Source organism: Pinus tabuliformis, chromosome X (genome assembly GCF_031772625.1).
Source record: "Pinus tabuliformis cultivar Carrire ecotype Pingquan chromosome X, CPIR1, whole genome shotgun sequence".
NCBI lineage: Eukaryota > Viridiplantae > Streptophyta > Pinopsida > Pinales > Pinaceae > Pinus > Pinus tabuliformis.
In genome coordinates this window covers 861661460-861682633 of record NC_142308.1, presented here as the reverse complement: position 1 = coordinate 861682633, position 21174 = coordinate 861661460, and the positions used below count along the sequence as shown (strand labels likewise).

Genomic DNA, 21174 nt, shown 5'->3' with positions numbered 1-21174 from the left:
CTCCAACTTAGCAGAATTTCGTCACATACTTAAAAAGGAAGAGCATGTAAATATTCATGCACACTCTAACATCAACATCAATGGCGATGCCTATCTCATCCATTGTCGTAGCCCAACTGTAGCTTCCACTACCATTAAATGCAAAACCACTGACAAACAGAAACAGACACAGAAGCCAAACGCCGTTATTGATACTTACGAAGGTGTGGCTTCATATTTGCAAGCTTGTGCACACATATTCAGATTTGGGTTTCATGGAAATATTTTCTTGCTAAGCAAACTAATAAACCTCTATACAAAGTCGACCGCATGAATTATGCACGACTGGTTTTTGAAAATTCCCCTAAACGGGACTGTGTTTTATGGAATGTGCCCATAAGAGGGTACGCCATGAATGGACCCTGTGAGGAAGCCCTCCTACTCTATTCCCAAATGCGGCAGAAAGGCATACAGCCCGATGAACTCATTCTTCCCTTTATTCTGAAGGGGATGAAGGTTCATCATTTTATAATAAGAGCCGGATTGGATTGCAATCTATTTGTGGGGAACGCCCTTCTTGCTCTATATGCAAAATGTGGAAGTATAGAGAACGCACGCCAAGTGTTTAACAAAATGTCTGAGAGAGATTTGGTGTCATGGAACTCTATGATTGTTGGATATTCTCAGAATGGACATGCCTATGAGGCATTGACGCTTTTCCATCAAATGCTGCTAGAGGAGGTGGTACCGGGTCCCGTTACTATGGTTAATGTTCTCCGAGCATGTACATAGGTCGAAGCTCTTCAACGAGGTAAGTGTGTGCATAGTTACATGATTAGAAATGAGATTGAGATCAACATCTTTGTAGATACCTCCCTCACAGATCTCTATTCGAAATGTGCAAGTATTGAAATGGCACGTCTATTGTTTGACAAAATGTCTTGATAGAGATGTTGTGGCATGACTGCATGCAGTCAAAACACCCACGAATGTGATGTAGGTTGGCTTCACGCCACTGTGCTCCATTTGAGAAAAGAGCCCAAGAGCATTTTCAGCATGCCTGTTCATACCAAGACCCTCAATAATGTCTTGACCGTTTCAGAGGGGCTATTGCGAGATTTGCGTAATGGAGTTCGGACAGATTCAGGACGGGGGGGTTTTCTGCATTTTAAGACGGTGATTTGAGGTTTTGTTTCTGAAGCATAAAATCTCTGTAGCGAAAATGAAGTCTTCTCTGAGGAAGCTGCGAGGGTTTTCACTCAACAAACATGGAGTTAAAGAGAAACTGGGCGCGGTCTATCACAGCCAGAAGCAGCAGCAGCTGCCACCTCCGGCTTCCCTGGACGAGCTCGTTCAAGCTTCCCAGGTACCGATTTCATGGATCATTTTTCAAGTTAGGGCATGCTGTTGCGTTATTTATATTTTCAAGAAAATTGAGCTTTTTCCTTTAAAAGAATTCACGATAAAGAGGTTCTTGTTGCGTTTTAGAGATAGCCTGTGACGAATGATTTTCAAAAATGAAATGCGAAGCGTTAGTTCTCTTGATGAGTTCAGAATGTAGTGATTTCTTTGATAAATTGTAAAGTTAGGACAAGTTATGATATTTCAGGTTTCAAGCCTGGAAGTTGAGCTTTGCCTTAAAATGAATTGCATTTTTTTTTGCCCAAAACGGTTTTCTTCGAGTTATGCAGATCGAATTTAGGCGATGATTTAATCATCTAGACAATTCTAGAGGTTTATTAAGCCCGTCCTAACTTAAAAAAAAATAGTGCATGAAATCACTACATCCTAGACTTCTAACATTTAATCCCAATGTTTTTTACACTGGATCTGTAAACCCAATAACAATCACTTCCGACGTAGCATTTCAATTTCTTTAAAAGCAAAGCGCGGTTCAATGCTTAAAACTTCCAATATCACAACGGCCTGTCCTAACTTTAGAGATAATCATTGTGGTATTCATTTAAAAGCAAAACTCTATGGCCGTGTGTGAAACTAAAATATCACGACAGCCTGTCCTAAGTTCATAGATAATCACTGAAGTGTTCCTTTCGAATGAAAGATTAATTTCCATGGGTAAAAGTTCAAATATCAGGATAGCCTGTCTTAACTTCACAGATAATCAATGAAGTCGCTAGATAGAAAATCCTAGAAGTTTTTGATCACAGTGGCGGAAAGAACATAACTTTTTAGGTCATTGAGATGTTGCCTTTGGCAATCGGTGACCCTAGGGCTTGATCTCGTCACCTCTGGCTGGCATGTGTAAAGGGCTATCATGCTATGTTGAGGGTTGATTGTTATGTTATTTGAAGTTTTATGCATGTAGGTTGAGCTTTACCTTCAAATGAATTGTAGCATTATGTTAAAAGGGTTCTCGTTGAGTCTTTGTTGTTAACGATTTGCTAAGTTGATCAAATTTAGGGCTGTAAACATGAATCATCACGCTTCTAGATAATGCGAGAACTTTTGTGTGTTATGTAACATGTTGAAGTGCAGAACTGAGTGGCTCGTTGAGAGGTTTACTTTTGCAATTGCTGATTCTGCACAGTTTGAACTTGTGACCTCTGGCTGGCATGTGACAAGGGCTAATCTTATGACTCGCTGAACCTAAATTGAGTGAAAAATATAGCTCAAAACACTTCAAGTCAATGAGAAGCCATCTGCTCTGGAGGAATTAAATTGTCTATGAAATTTAAATACAGAAATTTTGAGTCTTAATTAGCTTAATGTTGCTTAGGTTCCATTCCCAGAAAATGATTGGCATTAGGAAGTTTGAATCTCTTTTCATTCAACAGTGCTGTTTAGATAATATCTCAGCACAGTCGTCTTCAATATCGTTTCATGTTGCATGCTTTGATTTTTGGGGTAATTAAGATTTTATTAAAATACAACTTGTAACAAAATGAGGATTATAATGGTTTCCCCTGTTGATTCTGAGTATGTGCTATATTTTTCATTGCTTTACATCTTTCAAAAAAAGAGAGGACTTTAACATCTCCTTACTTGAAATTCTTGGTTTAAACCCTTATATGTTCATATTGAATATTTTGTTGCATGTGCTGTTAATCAGGCATAAGTTTTATTCAGTTCTGAGTAAATATTGCAGCTCAAAGTACAACAAACCTAAACTTATAAAAGTTTCATTCTAACACTTTTTCATCCAACTTTTAATTTACTATTAACAACCACTGAAAGTCGTCCCCATTCTACTAATCAGCTATAGTTAGCTTATCTTAATTAATTAAGCGTAAGTTGTATCCAGTTCCAAGCAAAATGCTGTAGTTCAAAGTACAACAAATATACTAATAAAAATCATATTCTAACCTTTTGATATCCAACACATTATCTTAAAATTTATATCCATGAATAACCTGTGGCAGTCATTCCTAATCTAGTAAGTACTAAGCAGCTAGAGTTAGCTTATCTAAAACTACTTCTACATCATGCATTTGCCATTTTAAACACAAAGTCAAATTCTTTTTCGTTATTGAGAGTGTTTATGCTAAAGACAATAAAGGTGGCTCTTATGTTTTTTGTTTATGTGCTACAGAATCTTCTCTACAGTAAGCGAAACCATTCTAGGTGCGGGGTAGGATGTGCAGGGTTGAGAGGGAGACAAATGCTACTTGCCTTCCTTTGTTCTCTCGACTCAGCAACTTGTCTGTTTGCTAAACATTAGAGGAATTTTTAACCTTTTAGAAGTTGATTATATGGGAGAAGACAATCAGGATTCAAAATAATAAACTTATGTTCTTTAATGAAATACCACTGGATTGTTTTTGGTCATTCGTACTGAAAGAATTTTTGGTCATTCTTACTTTCATCTACATTTTTGTAATTAACTTGTACTTCAGACTCTTTTTTTAATTTTTTTTTTTTTTTTCAACTCGTGTCTCCCATATCTCTCTTACTTTCCAACTATGTTGCATGGAGAGTCAACATGTGCCTGATGACAAATCCCTTGTACCCTGCATTCCAGTGTTTTGGGGACTTAAAAATGGCTTGGGAATGTCCCAGAATAGCTGGGGGCATCATTGGAGACATGGGAACTTCTAGGGCATTCCCAATCCGTCCCTCACAAAAATATCTGGGACAGTCAACTGACCCTTGAACCTACTGACAGTTCAAGATTATATCTATATATATAGATATATATAACCTAAATCCATCCCTGCACCTGCCTGAAGTCTAAATCCTACCTGCTTTTAATTTTCTAAATCCTACCTGTGATCTCAGCATATCATTCTAAAATTGTTCTCAGCGATTCCTTTCTGCGGCGCTGGCACTCACAGACTCCAGTGCATCATACTCTCAGTCAATACTTGCTATTCCTCTGCAATTATTATCCCTGACTGTATTTATAATCTTTATCAGTGTCAGGGGGGTGGGCATCAACGACGGCTTTTGGGATCTATTTAAATTTTCTCTTTGAATTTATTTAAATTCTTATTCACAGTGTTTCTTATTTGCAATTGGAATTTATTTAAATGTTTTATATTTATCGTGGTGAATTAAGAAAAAAATATTATTATTATTATATTTAATATTTTATTATTTTCAAAATTTTAAATATTTATGATTACTATTACTATTATTATTATAATATATAAAATAATTTATATATTATTGCCATCTCCAACTTTCTGTCCCCTGAAAAATTTGGGGGTGCACTCTGGTGGTTCCGGAAACTTACCCACCATCCCTGCTACCCCCCGTCCCAAAGCCAGTGCGACATAGCTTTCTAACTATGTGTTTGCTGCAGCAAGGTGGTACAATTCAAGTTCAATTACTTTTTCCAGAAAGGCAGAAACAAGTTAGTTGCTTGCAGTTGTCTCAAGTTATTTTGCTTCATTGAATAGAGTGAGAAGTCCTCATGAGTCAAGGCCAGTATAATCCCCATGAGATTTGAACCTTTCTGAACATTGCAAGTATGAATTCTATTCACCATTTGGACTGACCATGGAGAGTAGTTGCCTAAGATACAACTATTTGCAGCTGAGTTAAGGTTACTTTTCACTAATAAATAAACTAAGCTAAATAAAAGTGATTTGTAGACTGGTCATCTAGCATTCCATGAATTCTATTTTACAATTTTGCGGAACTTCCTATTCTTTCTATAGAATTCTGTGGAACTAAATATTCTTTTCATCCTCCCCAAGTTAATGGTTTATTCAATCTACTGCTATTGTATTTTACAGGATTGGTCTGTCCTGATCTATATCCCAGGTTAAATGGAATAATTTTCAATTATCTTGGAGTGTATAAGATGTTTAAAACAGAGAAACGGTTTGTAAATTCCTTAGTACTTCCTCTAAGATTGAAAAAAGCAGAGGCTGGTCAATTTCAATTTGATTTACTCTTGCTCCCAGAGTTCATTGTGAAAGTCTTGGATGAGATTTTTCTTAAATTTTTTTATTTTATTTTATTTATCAGGCAGGGATAAGTGGCTTTTATGTTAATTTCTTGTGATTGCAGAATGGTTCCGAGGCTAATAATTTTTTTCACAGTTATAGCTGGAATCCATTTATTGATAACCTATGTTCCTTCTTGTAATATTCTACATAATATTTGAATTTTTTTTTTTTTTTTCAAAGAAAAAAATGTATATATTAATTAGGCAAAAATATATGCATCTTCTGACTGGCAACTGATTTTTCAGTTTTGCCAAAATCATGACTGGCTGTTTTCTAATCTTCCCAAAAAAAAATATTTGACATTGGTCATCCTGTTGATACAAATTACCTTTTTGTCCTTTGCGTTATCCTTAGGCAGAATTGTTTGCAGGATGCTTGAAATTTCCATTAGTTCCTATGTAAGTTCACATACTAAGGATTTAGGGTAAGTGTTGCACCATTTTCTTGATCTACACATTACAGAAGCGTCGACCCTAAATCAAGGTGAACAACTTGCTTGGCAAGTTGAATAAATTCTGCCCTAATTGCTTGACGTTCAGGGCTACAAATCTAATTCTTTTCAGATCTGAATCTGTTTATGAGAGATAAAATACACAAATGGCATAATAATCATTTATTGCTCATCATAACATTCAAATGCATGAGATCCACGCCTTCCAAGTCACTTTCATGATGGAACAATTGACTGCATAAACAGTTTAATTTTTAGCCTGTTTCCATTGCTTTCTTGCAATCATTCTGATAAATCTAGCAACAGAGAACATCTCCAAGGACAGAGTCATGCCAAAACAAGATGAACAATTTGACTAATATAATTGGAATGATCTATGTTATTGAAGTTCGATGTCTAGAGTTTGAGATCACATTATTCTAATCTGCAAGTATTCATGATGGGTTTGGTATTTTATAGCTTGATACATCTTCTAAAGACTCACATTAACGCATGAACAAGCCTATCTCTCTGCCCTTTGGAATTTATGAACAAGGTTTGCTACTCTGCAACCAGATCACACTGCTCTGTCAAAACGTTTCCTTTTTGAAAATTTTTGCATGACTGATATCTCAGGTATATCCAAAACTAAATCAGTGCTGATAACAACCCAAACATCCACTCAATAATACTAGCATCACACTGGTTCTATCTTCTGTTACTAGGAGTTCAAGTACTAGCTTTTACTGCAGAATTCTTGAGATCATGCTAACGTCCTGAATGATCAAACTTTGGGGTGTATTTGCATCATTGTTATGTAAACTTTCTTGTTTTGGAACTAGTATATATCTTCTATTTTTTATTTTTATTTTTTATTATTATTATTGTGGATGCATTGTTTTACATACATAGTCTTGTGCTTTGGTGCTGGTGTCTTTCTGTCATATCTGAACATCATTAATGTGTTTATTTGGCACTAGTTTGACCATTGTATGTTGGAATCTAAACTTTGATTTCATTTACAGCACTGCTCTCTTGAATTTTGGAGAATTTTGACATTGTTTCAAATTTGATTCATATTTGAAATAACACTTGAATGCTCATTAATTGGTATACATCTGGAAGCACTAAGGGAGCACTTCTATGTTGTTTCATCATTTACACAGGGTACTTCCTAACTGTTATTCTACCCCGGATTCAGAGGAGCAGCCAAGATTTTATCCATAGTTTCTTTCCTTCCAACTTTAGATGGGATCTCACCTCAACCTTCTGCCTTGGTGGTCAATCAACATCTTTGATGCCTGTTCGGGGTTGTGCCATATTAGGTTACAGATCATACATAATCAGACCGAGTTATGGACCAGCTCCAGACAGATCCAGAGTATGGCGCCTTCCACCCATTAGGGGTAAATCAGCTCCAGACTGATCTAGAGTATGACACCTTCCACCTATTAGACTAGGCCATACATAATCAGAGCGAGTTATGGACCAGCTCCAGACAGATACTTTGCAGATCCAAAGTATGGCACCTTCCACCCATTAGGGGTAAACCAGCTCCAGACAGATCCAGAGTATGGACCTTCCACCCATTAGGGGTAAACCAGCTCCAGACTGATCCAGAGTATGGCACCTTCCACCCATTAGGGGTAAACCAGCTCCAGACTGATCCAGAGTATGGCACCTTCCACCTATTAGACTAGCCCTACATTCAGCAGAGCAGAGATAATATTTTCAAGAGTTTCCTTGCTTGGACATTAGATGATAGGAGAGCATTTTGCATATGTTCTTAGGATGCTTTTGTGCAGATTATAGTGGGTTGGTAAGGGATCCCCCTCCCCAAACACCCTATCAACATAGTTAAGACTTGAGTTTAGGGTGGCTTTAATTATCTCTGGTAATAGAAAATGATACGGAGGATTGTGCATAACCCACCCCCTTTTTGATTCCAATAAGCAGAGGTGGTCACTATGGTAATCCGATTTCAATTTGTAGTTAGAAAATGGGGTCACAACTTTCCATATTTTTTGTTTTGTTTTGACTTTTTACATCAAACAATAGTATATTTATTAGAACCATAGTCAACTAAACAAACAGGAAACAATTTATTTGACAGGTGGAAGAAGTGATAGGCTTAGAGCAATTGAATTGTAGGCCATGCTTCTTGACAAATTGATGAACAGATGTCTCCTTACTTGAGATTTAGGCTGGCACCATGGCACCATCCTATCCATCATTATACACTAATCTTGTCATTATCTTCTTCACTGTGAATGACTGGCCTGTTCCCTGCAAATAGATCTGGGCATAGAGGAGACAATCCAAGAACAGTAATCTCTAGCACAAGACAATATTAATGATCTAAATACCTAATCCTGAAGCTTGAGTTTGATTTTTCTCTACTGGTTCTGAATCTCTGATTGAGAATCTCCCACTCGTCATTATCAAACCTTCTCCTTCATCATTGGCATCAGCTGCACTGCTGAGGTACGTTGGTTGGTTGTCATTGGACTTGAGAGCTTGAAGTTTCAAATGATTATAGTAACAGACAACCAGAAAAGCCAGTCCACACCCACTCAAGTTTATGACTGTAACCTTTTCATTTATTACAGACAAAGATTATGTTATGAGCAGCCAGTCCTTGACAAGACCAGCAACATTCATAGTCAAGGCTGAAGTCTTTCCTATCAGAAGAAACACTGCAAGATTAAGAGCCAAGGCACAAGCAGAAATGTCATGTAATCCAAATCAAAGGAAGAGACAATGATTATCAGAAATGGGTATTCTACTAAGGCCCAGGGGGTGCTGAGAAAAACAAGGCAACAAGGAGCAACAAAGATGTGATGGGATTCAACTTAATCCCTTTTGATGTTCGTGGAATTTGTATGAGAACCAATTGGGTAGTCTCACATGCAACTGCACTTAACTGGAGAATCACCTCCCATGCATTCATCTTGGCCTCCCCATAAGCTGAAATAGTAACTCCAATGGATATGGCCAACATATTGGCCTCGGGCTCACCTTTATAAGCTTCTTTCTTCAGGGAAACCACAATCAAATACACAGCAATGGGAATTAGAGCTTTCAGCATTTGAAATAATGATACTGAGAGGAAAACATAGGCAGAATTTGAAAACCAGAGACCCAAAGAATACACTTATCAATACTATGGGTTCAACGAGCTTGAAGACTCTTACAATAGCAACAGCCAGTGTTGAGTAGAAGCCCATGTGAATCATGGTGGGACTGATCACACTAAAGTTGTCAAGCAATGGCAACTCCAATGGATATGGCTAACATATTGGCCATGGCCTCACCTTTATAAGATTCTTTCTTCAGGGGAACTGCAATCGAATGCATATCAAATGGGCACAAGAGCTTTCAACATTTGAAATATCGATACTTTGAGAGACATGCACCAAAGGATGCATCATTTAGGATTTGTACTCAGTTTAGGTGTCATATTCAAGGGGAAGTTGTTATGCTTTCCACCACTTCATAGATTGTTAGAGTGATGAAACAAAAGAGCCTCCCTCTTGAGGCTAGATTATGTCATTCATATCAGCTGTGTTGTTGATGTCCTAGCTCAGCCAGGTCTTGCCAAAACTCTGTTGAGGTTCAAAATTTATTATAAACTGAAATGTCTTCACAAGAATTGACCTCATAAAATGCCATAATCACAAGATATGCCATACATGGCTGTGATTATGGCTCGCAAGACCCTTAGACTTTGAGCAATGAGGCTCGCAACATCACTTATGATTATGCACTCTACAATTCTGTGACCAGCTGAATGTCAAGCAATTGAACCGCGATTTAAATCCTATTTTGTCAGCAATAAGTACTATACTTTGTCTTTATTTAGTGTAGAGAACCAAAGCACTTATTCTGCTCATCTATAGAAGGGACAATGGTTGTTTGCCTATGAGGTATAAGGAAATCCTATCAGATGTTTTGTATTTTCGTATGGAATTGAATCATACTCCTGCACACTGTAACATTCATATATATCAACCTGTAGAGGCTTTAATAACACCTGGTATTCTGGTTAGTGATTTTATTGGACCTCATGTGCATATCCTACATGCACAGGATGGACTATTCATATGTTACAAGGTATTATTCTTATTATTTAGGGTGCACATCTTCAGGTGCTCAAGAACGATTACTAGAACAGTCAGTTAATTCTGCAATTTAAAGGATGAAAAAGGAGGTTATAGGAGTCTAGTTTTGGTTCTCATCCACAATGTCACACTAGTCTGCCTGGGCATGGTTCTCATGGTTTAATAGTGACTTGAGGAGTCATAATACCACAGATCACTAAACACGAACAGCTAAGGTAGCCCAAGGACAATAGCCATCTTTACACATTAATTAACAGGTCTTACATTAATTATCCTAGGGGGTTTTAATACTTCCAAATGCTTAAAAAACAGTTAGCAGAGCATTCACATTACACATTCCGGCAATCTTTTCTATAAACCAACCAAATGCAGTCAGGAGAGCCCTCCTTTTAAACTATACAACCTTATTGTTAGTATGATCAACCTTATTTTAATATATAGTGTGACAAACCATATGTGACAGGCAGGTGGAAAATTTTTCTCGCAATTGACTAAGCGACGTCCTGCGAGCCAGACTTGAGACGGAAACCCTCGTCAGAAGTATATGCTTGGCTCTTTTCCAAACAAATGAAGAGTCAATGAGGTTTTGTGTAATCACTTCTGGTATCGTATTGGGTTATTGTTAGAAGCGATAATTGGATTCGGATTCTCATCGAGTGAGTTGTTCTGCTTTCTCAATTTGAGAGGGTTTGTTTGGAGGGAAAAACGAAAGAGGACATACAAGAATAGTGAGGGGAAATATGCAGAGGAAGAGGATTGAGAACATCGCCAGCAGGCAGGCTACATTTTCCAAACGTAGGTGGATTGCTGAAGAAAGCTTACGAGCTCTCGGTGCTCTGCACTGCAGAAGTTGAACTTGTGATTTTCTCCCCAGCAGGAAAGCACTATGAACTATTTTTTAGTGCAAATCCTACTATTTTGATTCTAATAATCATGGCTATGCAAACCTCATGAGATTATTACTAATAACCCCGGTGGTGCAAGCCCTAGTAAGCTCGATGTTGAAAAACTTAGTGTAAAACCTCCAAATCGCTGGTTTTGTTGTAGTGCTTATTGGAGAGTATATAAAAAATTTCACACCTTTTTATGAGATATGGGAGGAAAACATGTTAAAGATTTTTAATAAATATAAAATTTCCAAAATGATGCTAGTTACGTGTGATTCTTTTTTCATTGTTTGTGATTATGAAAAATGAAACTCAATGTTTTTTCATTAGTGCACACATATTTCATTATATAATTGCATATAGAAAAATCATTCTAGAGCCGATAACAATAAAAATGAAGAATTTATGGTCCAACGTTATATTTAAGGGAGATGTTTAAGGATGACGTTTGAATTTTGTTTTTCATTTTAAGACATTTTGAGCAAATATTAGGAAGGACTTTGAGAAAGGATTGTCCTTGATTTTCAAAAATGGAGTTGTTCCTTTCCAGCCATATGCCCCAAGTGACCATCAAAGGGAGAGCTCATATGTTTTTTGGATGTTTTCTTTATAGCCATTTTTTTACACATATCCATAGAGTCCCCATGCCATTGATGTGAATTACTTGTTCGGTTTTTTTTAACCAAATTTTTTAACCAAACAAGAAAAATTAAAAAAATGCCTCAAGATCAAAGACTGAAACAAAGACCTATTGACATACCTTTTAAAGTATGGAAAGAACTTGTAAAATCATATGAGAAGTTGGATGCACAAAGAAAAGCCGGCAATGAGAGCATTTAGGTATTGAATTTTTCATTAAACATTATTTAGAATGTATTAATACTTATAAGTATCTTAGACATGTATTTGTGTGAAAATAAATTGAATTGGTTTATGTTTAAGGACAAGGCATCCAAGGCGAGGTTAACCAAGACAAAAGTCACTCATCGTAGTGGCCAGAAAGGTTTAAAAGCACTGATAACCTTTGTAAGTATATTAAACATGTGATATTTTTTTAATAAATTTTGTACTAGAAGAAAGTCATTGTTATCTAATTTCTCCCTATTTACTGATTGATAGGAACTAAAATATGGAAGGCCTCTAAATCATTTGGAAAAGGAGGTGCTGCAGCAAAAGAGATGGGTTGAATTTGTTGTTTGGATGGACTCTATGGTATGTAATCTTAGTTGGATTTCCAATATACTTTTAAACCATATTTTCCTTTTATTTTTTAGTACTATTAGATATTATATCTTACCTCATTTTATGGTTAACATTGTATAACAAAAACATGCGTTGTGTTATGTAATTAATACTAACATGTAATATTGATTTTTTTTGTCAGAATGCTATAGGTAATGATTGCCAAGACGATGATCCAAATTATGTTCAACATATATCAGGAGATGATGAGGATGAGGATGAGGATGATGGTGGTGAAGGAGGAGATGATGATGATAGTTGCGGTGTTGGTGATGATGTGGATCAGAGTAATGAGGATGGTCAAGATGATCATGAGGATGATCTTGGTGGTGGTAGCTAGGCATGCACATGCATTGTTTTTTATGAAGAAATTATTGTGTAGAATGACATTGTTATGTTTAGATGGGTGTTGTGAATTTACCCTATATCAATGAGACATTTTGATTTTGTAATCATACGATGAGTTTGATTTATGTATGTTGTTAATTTATCGTAGAATAACGATATTCATGAAATATTTTGATTTGTTAATCATATTTGAATTTTACTTGTTTTGATTAAAAATAATACTGATTTTATTAGTATTATGTTGCTATTTTATACATGTTTTGAAAATTGTTAAGGACACATTGTTATTTTTTTGGATGGATGTTGTCAATTTCTCTTAAATTTCTTTACAAATGATTTTGAATTGTGATATCTGCTTTAATGATATTTAGAAACTATCATATATTTCACTATGAATCTATAAAGGGGGTCATATATGTAAAGAAAAATATACTCTATATAAGAAGTCAAATGCGGATGTAACCATGGATGCAAAATTGAAAGTAAAATTGGATGTTAAACTAGGAATTAATACAAAATGCAAACAATTGACATACAAAGTGTTTTAAATTAGAAGTGAAAAATTGTGCAATAGTTGACACAAAGAAGGGAACAAAACATGGCATACAAAAGGATATCAAATTGGGCAAAAACAAGGACACATAAATGGGCACCAAATTAGATGCAAAAAAAGACAACAACTAAATGTAAAATAAGATGCAAAGTTGAGCGTTAAAAAGAAGCAAAAAACGTTACAAATTAATATGCCAAATGATGATGCAAATAATGGTGTAAATTTGGGATGCAAACTTGGGTGCAAAAAAGGAAAAAAAAAAGATGTAAGAAAAGACATAAAACAAGATGCAAAATGGGGCTGAAAAAAGGTGAAACCAAGGATGCCATATTGGATGTAAAAAATGATTCCTAATCACATGCAAATTTAGGCTCGAACTCAGACACAAAATTATATGCAAATGTGGACACAAAATGAGGCAAAAAAGATGCAAATTTGGATGGTGAAAACGATGTAAAACTAGACACCAAAAAAATGCAAAATTGGATGAAAAAGTCGGTGTAAATAATGGTGCAACATTGGACACAAGTAGACACAAAAAAATGGTGCAAAAAGGGGCATAAAATAGCTTAAAATTGGATGCAAAACTTGGTGCAAAAACAAATACAAAAGTAGACGTAAAAAATGGCTCTAAATTGAATGTACGATTAGACACAAAATAAGATGCAAAGGTGGACACAACACATGACTCAACATAAGATGCAAATATAAATGCAAATTTGGATGCTCAAAATGATGTAACATTAGATGCAAGAGATGGTGTTAAAAATGATGCAAAATTGGATGAAACAAATGACGCAAAATATGGTGCAAAATGAGATGGGAAAAATGGAGACAAATCAAACGTAAATGTGGATGTAAAAAATGGTCCAAAAAAAGATGCAAAAATGGGCACAAAAATGGATGCAAAATTTGGTGCTAAATCAAATTCAACACATGGTGCAAAGATAGGCACCAAAGCTGGTGCAAAAATAGAAGCAAAAACTAGTGTAAGACTAGATACAAAACCTGGCATAAGACTAGATGCAAAAACTGACACAAAATGGATGCATAAAAAGACGTTAAATTGGATTCAAAATACAGTGTAAACTTGATGCAAATGATGGTGCAAAAATGGAAGCAAAGAATGACACAAAATAGGAAGCAAAAGAGAATGAAAAATAGATGCAAAAAATGACACAAAACTAGAAGCAAAACCTGTCATAAAATAAGATGCAAATCTTGGTTCAAAATTTGATGCAAAAAATGATGCATAGTTTGGTGTAAAAAATGATGCAAAATCTAGCGTGAAAAAGGATGCAAAATCAGGTGCAAAAAAGGACGCTTTAAAAATTGTACAATAGAGCCAGATTTAGCGCCAGGTTGCTCATCACAATTACAAAAAAAATGCACTAAAATCTGGCGCTAAATCTGGCGCAAATCACTGGTTTTGTTGTAGTGAAGCATTGACTAACCTGGGAAAGGTTTTAACCAAGTGTATTGAAATGAACCTGTCCCTCAGTCCTGAAAAATGTGAATTCCTGATGACTGAAGGGACCGTGCTAGGTCATACAATTTCTTAGCAAGGATTACAGATGGATCCTAACAAAATTGCTATCATCCAAAAGGTTCCACCTCCTTAAAAGGTAAGAGATGTTCAAAGTTTTCTAGGCTTAGCAGGATACTATAGAAGATTCATTAAAGATTTTAGTAAGCTAGCCTCATCATAGTTTGGTCTTTTGGGGAAAGATGTTGAGTTTAAATGGAATGACAACTGCCAAGAGGCTTTGGATGAGTTGAAAGATAAGCTGGTAAGTACCCCAATCCTGAGAGGTCCCAACTGGGCCCTACCTTTCCACATCCACACTGATGCCTCGAACAAAGCCATAGGGGCAGCCTTAGGACAAGTTGAAGAGAAGCTACCATATTCCATATACTTTGTTAGCAAAAACCTGCCCAAGGTAGAATTAAACTATACTATGACTGAGAAAGAGCTCCTAGCTGTAGTCCATTCCCTAAACAAGTTCAGACACTACATCACTAGTTATCAAACATTTGTACACACTGATCATGTTGTGATAAGGTATTTGATGAATAAACTTGAGGTGAATGCTCGTATCATTAGATGGTTACTTTTATTGCAGCAATTTGACTTAACCATTGTTGACAAGCTAGGAAAGGAAAATGTTGTTGCTGATTTTCTATATAGATTAGATTTGCCTGTAGGTGAAGAAGGGACGGTGGATGACCAGATGCCAGATGAACACCTATTTTCTATTTCAATACTCTCTTGATGGTTTGCCGATATAGCAAACTAGTTAGTCTCAGCACAGTTCCCTCCACACCTATCCTCAAAAGAGAAGAGCAGAATTGTGAGGAAAAGTGCCCCCTTTACTTGGATTGGGGGCAACTTGTTTAAAATTAGCCCATATCAGATCTTGAGGCATTGTGTTAGGGAGGAGGAAGTTTTTGAAATTCTCCTAACCTGTCATGATGGACCTTGTGGAGGCCACTTTGCAACAAAAAGGACTGCCTTCAAAATTCTACAGGCAGGCTACTATTGGCCCACTCTTCATCAAGATGTCAGAAGATACATCAGCCAATGTGACCGATGTCAAAGGATGGGGAAACCAACTCCGAGGGATGAAATGCCCCTCCAACCTCAAGTGAATTTCGAGCCATTTGAGAAGTGGGGCATGGATTTTGTGGGTCCTATCAACCCTCCTTCAAAGCAAAAGTCTTACATCATTGTGTGCACAGACTACCTGACAAAGTGGGCAGAAACAAAGGCAATCAAGGCAGCGATAGAAGAAAAAGTGGCTGAGTTTTTAAGGGAAAATATCTTCTACAAGTTTGTCTACCCAAGAAAATTAGTCATAGATCAAGGAAGTCAGTTCACCTCTAACCTGTTTGAAGACCTGCTCGCTCATCACAAGATCAAGCACAGAACTTCCACCCCTTATCATCCACAAGCAAATGGGCAGGTGGAAGTCACTAATAGGGTTTTAGAAGAGATTTTGACTAAAGTGGTGAGCAGCAACAGAAAGGATTGGGCAGATCGCTTGGTTGAGGCCACCTGGGCCTACAACACCACTTGGAAAACCACAACAGCTTTCACACCTTATGAGCTGGTCTACGGGAAGAAGGCTCTGCTGTCCATAGAGTTCGAGTACAACACATTAAGGTTGGCAGCTCAGCTGGACCTAGATCTCAGCCATGCGCAACAGGAAAGGTTACTACAGCTAAATGGATTAGATGAACAGAGAATGCAGGCCCTCCTCCACTCAGAAGTAGTTCAACTCTAGAGAAAGATATGGCATGACCGACACCTTAACGAAAAGCAATTTCAGCCAGGAGATTGGGTGCTGTTATATGACTCAAGATACAAGGATTTCAAAGGGAAGCTGAGGACAAGGTGGCTGGGACCATATGCAGTGGAGAAATGCAACAACAATGGTTCAGTCCTTATCAAGACCATTGATGAAGAAGCCATCCCCATGCTCGTCAACGGGCATTGATTGAAAATCTATAGGAAGCCCCTTTCCAAGCAGGAGTTCATTGAAACTCTGGATAAATTAGTGCTGGTAGTGGAGCAGGGCCTTGTCTCTACTCCACCCACACCTTGATCATCAAAAAAAAAAAGAGAGAGAGAAAAAAGAAAAAACAGAAAAGAATAAAAAGATCCTTGGGTGAAAACCTCTTAGAGGCGCTCGGGGCAGACAGTGAGGGTGAAAACCTCCTGGAGGTGCCCCAGCTGTCTCACCAAAAAAGAAAAAGAAAAAAAAAAAGGCATAATTTCTGTTGAATAATTGCAGGTTGCAGGGAATACATTGCCGTTCAGGAGGGTCGTGCAAAACAAGGATAGATGTCAGCAACAGGCTGCAAGCATCCCTCACAGACACTTCCTCCATGACTACTCCCCTTTCCTAGGATTTGATCACATTCGGGTTAAGATTTCACCTTCTGCAGGAAGCTCTCGGCCTTCTACAAGAAGTTCCATGTCTTTTATAGGAAGATCCTGTAGAACCTTCAGACAGGCCAAAATTTATCTTGGAAGGGAATCCGAAGGTTGGAATCTACCTGCTAGGCCTGCAAACACCTCTGTTTCCATCCATCACCACAAGTCACCCTGTTTCATCTCTTTACACCTCTGTTGCACCCATCCTGTTATTTGTTCCTCCACAGTCACACAAAAAAAAACCCTATTTTCTTCATACTGCCAGCAAAACCTTTTATTGACAAATCAAGAGCAGTTTCTTTTTCACTTACCATACCTGTCAATCTCCATCTGGACTCCTCGTCAGCCGAACCCCTTGACAACAGTATAGCCATGCTCATGTTAGCTTGCATCCCAAGAGGAGAAGTAGCTACAAGACATCCTACAAGAATCTTGTAGCAGCCGATCCCTCTGGAAGACATACTCTGGAGACAGGGACAGCTGAAAATGACAAAGGAAACATGCAAAAGGCTCATCTCGAATGAGAAAATATCGTCAGCAGCCGAATCCAAGCAAAAAATGTGCATGCAGCGGTAGCAAACGAAGGAATGGGTTCCAAAACCCATGCATGCAGCATCAACAAAGGAAGGAATGGGTTCTAACACCCGTGCACGAAGTAGAAACGAATGAAGGAGTGGTTCCAAGACCCGAAATCTGCATAACGCGGCCATGACCATGCAGGTAAGTGTCTAAAATCATTCGTCAATTGCATAAACTATATTTTAAGAGTTTCATGCCTATGGAAATGGTTCAGATTGAATGGAATCGGTGGCCAGTCAACTGGCCACCCTTGGCCAGTTACATAGCCTCGTGGGATCCAAACGAGCCAGCTACATTCAAAATTGCTGACGAGGTGTGCAGCCAACACGTGTGGAGTGTCCATTCAGGAAGAAATCATCGGGACTGGTAGTGGTGGTGGCGGTTAATGGCAGAGGGGAGGTGATGGCGGTCAGAAACACGCAGAGAAATTATGGTCGTGACGTCGGATCAACGGTTCGGTCTGGCCACCTCATCCCCTCACCACGAATCACGCCGCAGTTAATAGATGCTCGGCTAAAACTCACACCACCTTCTGTTCATTTTGCACTTGCAATGTCCTCGACTGAAGTACGCGTCCTCCACTTCCAAAAACTATTAACCAGTCGTCCTCCACCAGTTTTTCTACCTGTTTTCGAGAATCTCCCACGTATCGGGCTCGCTCAAAGGCACAGAGACATTCTACACGAATCAATGGGTCTTCTACATGAAGGGTTCTATAGAAACCTTGCACAACTTTCCGGAGCAGAGAAGCCTGGGATTTTTCTTCGTCGAATTTGGAGCTCCAAACGAGGTAGGCTCGAAAAACTCTTCTATGCATGGTATGATTTGAAAAGGTGGTGAATTGAATGGTATCATATTGGGGAATTAGAGAAAAATCTGCCTAGGAATTTGAAGTAAAACGTTTGCCTATGTGTTGCACTGGGTTTCTCAGTTGTTTCTACATCAAGATTCTCCTTCACGTTCCTATTTTTAAAATTCTCCTGTAGGGAAGATATGCAACTGTGGGGGCTAGCTTGTGTATGAAAAATTTTGAATTTGTATATCTGTATGTGTGCTAAGAAGAAAAATTGAGCTCTGTACTCCGTCTGCAGAAACAAAATTCTTCCTTTCATAAACAGATAGTCGAGTTCTGGGCAACAGTAGTCTTGAAAACCAGGGAATAGTTGCTAATTAATATTTGATACCCGAGAAATCCCTTCTTGAGTTCAGGGGGAAAACCATAAATAGCATTCCTTTTTCTAATCAAAGCATAAAAAAGAGCACTCTTACCATGCCAGGGGGATTCATAAGGAAAGAACCCTCAGACCCCAGCAAACTGCACGAGCATCCTGAGGTGGTGGACCTTTTCACCTAAGCCAATTGGATGTCATTCTTTAACAAAATTCGGGGTCATGATGAGGAGATAACAGAGGAATTTTTAATGTCCCTGAGACCTCAATCCAAGACACAGGCCACAGATAGTTTTAGGGGTTTGACCCTAGAACTTACCCCTGAGCTCATCAGTTGTGTTACTGGTCTACCATTAGGGCTCCCTTGGAGCAAAGAAGAGAGGTCATTGGGCCAAGTTGCCAAGAAAACATTCTTCCTACCCGAGGAACATCCTGTAGAAGACAAAAACGGGGTTAGAAGAACTAGCCTGCCTGTTATAGACAATTTTGTGCCTTACAGCAACAAACATGAATTGTCAATAATCCAAGGGATCCAAAGTTCCCTAAACATGATGTTCCTACCCCTAGAGGAACAAGGTCAGCAAACCACTAGCTCTCAGATCAGTTCTCCACCTGAAAACACTCAAAAACAAGCAATCCTGAAATCAAAGCAGGTGCTCCACTAGGTTTCTGCGCTGAAACTCAGTTGCTCCATGGTGTACCTGCATTGCAAAGCAAGTGGGACAAAGGCCACCTGCGCTGAGCGAAAAGGGACAAGTGGCACAGTGAGTCATTGCTTTGGAATCTTCCAAAAATGACACCTGGATCAGGTATTTCGCCTTGTGATGAGTCAGAGGCTCTGTTTCTCCAAGTGGAAGCAAAGTTCTCCAAGTGGACTCAAGAACTGAAGATCAACTAAAGATTAACTGAAGAGAGAGAGGACACAAGGCAGCTACACATCAGTTGCAAGCTGACTCATCCTTTCTCAATTCATCTATATATTGAGCTCTCTCCTATGAGCTCAGGAGGCTGGAATTTTGTGCAAAGTAATGATATGTTGTTGGTTTCACTATTGAGTTATTGGGTGATTGTTTGAGAGAGGTGAAGAAGAGCAATTCTTTCTGCTGGGAGGTGTTGCTGGGTTGGAGCCTTCAATGGTTGTAATACTCTCAGAACCTTTATTTCTTCATTAATAAAAGCTATTGAGGTTCTTCTATGTGCTCTTGTTTCAATTATATATTGTGATGATTGCATGTTTGGTTTACACTAATCCATGAACCAGTTATGATTGCATGCCTCTTGTAGTTTCCTTCTTTGTTATTTTGCAGGATCTCATCGTAGCTGGGCGAGCAGAAGGACAAAGAGCTAGGAGCAAGCGGTCAAAGAGAAGAGTTTGGATTCGACATTAAGTGCAAGGCAACGGTTAGTGCTTTCTCCATTCTCTTTTGCTTTCATAAAGAAATAAACCTTAAGTAGTTTGTTTTACAGTTGTTGCTAAGGAACTGTCACCCTTAGAGTGGGATAGGGTCATCCGAGTCGGATACTTTTCCCTACAACAAACTGGCGACTCCACTGGGGATCGTATCCGTTTGATTGTGTTTGTAGTATTTTGCTATTCATTTCCTGAACAAAAGAGTACCAAATCGAAAAGCTTTTGACTATATCAAAAGCGAAGTAGAGGGCAGCTACTCTTGCTCATTTTCTGAGCAAATTCATGATTTGAAGAGCTGATCTACAAGGATCCTTGTAAGCTCTTAGTGATAGCTTTGCACCTTCCTAATCATCCCTTTGAGTGTGCTTGACTGATTGCTTCTGATTTGAGCAAAAACCGTGCATTTTTGAGAAAATTATGACCCGGAAACTGTGAAAACGCAATTCTCGTTTTCCAAAGCAGGTAGTACACAGGCTACCTGCTTTGCAACGCAGGTCCCGAAGGGGCTACCTGCGCTGAGAGCCAGTTTGGCTGTGCAGAGCCTGCGTTGGCCCAAATTTGCCTAGTGCATTTGGGGTTTCCTCCTTTCTCTTGCCTGTTTTCACTTAGTTTCGCTGCTAGGTGTCAGTCTTGTGCCTGTTTTGAAACCAATATTACTTGCCATCATTCTGCCTCTGTTATATAACGAAATTGTACTTGTTCTTTGTATTTCTTACTCATTTACAATTTCCCATAACGAAAAGTAAACTAGTCATGCTTTTGGCCTTTTAGATCTGAACCTGTGTTAAGCATTTTGCTGGTCTAAAGAGTTAGCTTGTTTGCTGTCCATAGCTGATTAGTCATTTTACTTTCGTTAGTATGGTTTGATTTCATGTATTTCCAGTGATTAAGCAAGTGAATCTTAAGGTGTCTTTTGATTTTGGACAAACTTGTTTACTTTCGCTTTAAATCGAAATCAAAGTTATATAACCACTTTCTTTTTGTAATCCATCCACATTAAGAAAGGGAAAAGAAAATACATGCATTGTGCATTTTGCATTTGAAAAAGTTTGCATGATGATTTAGGAGAAAGTGCATTAGTTTGTGCTGTATGAGCTGTGTGAA

At 38.2% G+C, this 21174-nt stretch overlaps 1 long non-coding RNA gene and 1 pseudogene across 1 annotated transcript; both read left to right on the top strand.

Annotated features, from left to right (window-relative positions):
- Positions 1–309: 309 nt before the first annotated feature.
- Positions 310–771, top strand: LOC149142428 (pentatricopeptide repeat-containing protein At3g22690 pseudogene; annotated as a pseudogene).
- Positions 772–11956: 11185 nt separating this feature from the next.
- On the top strand, positions 11957–12556 carry LOC149142427 (uncharacterized). Its single transcript, XR_016264246.1, has 2 exons — positions 11957–12043; positions 12216–12556. It is a non-coding gene; the product is annotated as an uncharacterized LOC149142427 (long non-coding RNA).
- Positions 12557–21174: the final 8618 nt, after the last annotated feature.